This window comes from Tenrec ecaudatus, chromosome 5 (genome assembly GCF_050624435.1).
Source record: "Tenrec ecaudatus isolate mTenEca1 chromosome 5, mTenEca1.hap1, whole genome shotgun sequence".
NCBI classification, from domain to species: domain Eukaryota; kingdom Metazoa; phylum Chordata; class Mammalia; order Afrosoricida; family Tenrecidae; genus Tenrec; species Tenrec ecaudatus.
Genome location: NC_134534.1, coordinates 9,056,067 through 9,056,918, shown reverse-complemented (window position 1 = coordinate 9,056,918; position 852 = coordinate 9,056,067). Strand labels below are relative to the sequence as shown.

Genomic DNA, 852 nt, shown 5'->3' with positions numbered 1-852 from the left:
TTCTCTATAGGGTTTCTGAGGCTGTAACTTTTTTTTAATGATTATATATTTTTTATTTTATTGCTACATTAGTAATGAAAATAAAATTTGGGAAGCAGGAAAAGCATGCAATGTCATGGAGATTTTTGAATAATGGAGGTACCTATTGGAGGTTGAAAATGGCATATCCTGCAGGCAAGGGAAGAACCACACACACAAAGCTCTTACATGGTGGATCAATGATAGCATGGGCCATGTGATAGTTACACACCAATGAGAAGTTTTCAAACAAAGATGATGGACCATTGGCTACTTGTCCCCTTAGCCAGAGAATATGGAGAAGGTTTCAGAAAATTCCTAAAATCTTTACAAACACATAGGTTTACAAAATGAAGCCTATCAAACTAAGACAACACTCAAGCAATGCTGCAATTTGCTCCCCGGAGGACATCCTGTTTTATGATGTTTGCACACATTATTTCTCCTGTTGGATAGTTTCCTTTGAGGGGAGAGTATTTTTTTCTTCAGTATTAGTTTTCTTCAGTTTTGACTTGTCAAACTTCTCCACTTCAGACAAATCTGGTTTATCACTCATCTTGCCTGAAGGTTTGAAGATCCGCTAACGGATAACCCCTGGCTTGACACAGGATTTCACTCAGGGCGAGGTTCGAGGCTGTAACTTTGTAGCAGGTCGACTCCTCTTTTTCCCACTGAGGATGTGGCAAGTTTGAACCTCCAACCTTGTGGTTTGCAGACCAGTGCTTACGTGACACTGCCACGAGGGGTCTCTGCCTCTAGAGAAGAAGACAAATCATGGCAGCTATGAAGACTGTAGTTATATTTACAAGAGGCGCGAAAGATCCTTGTTGACTT

At 40.5% G+C, this 852-nt stretch overlaps 1 pseudogene; it reads right to left on the bottom strand.

Annotated features, from left to right (window-relative positions):
* Positions 1 to 219: 219 nt before the first annotated feature.
* On the bottom strand, positions 220 to 641 carry LOC142448646 (thymosin beta-15A pseudogene; annotated as a pseudogene).
* Between the last annotated feature and the right edge of the window lie 211 nt (positions 642 to 852).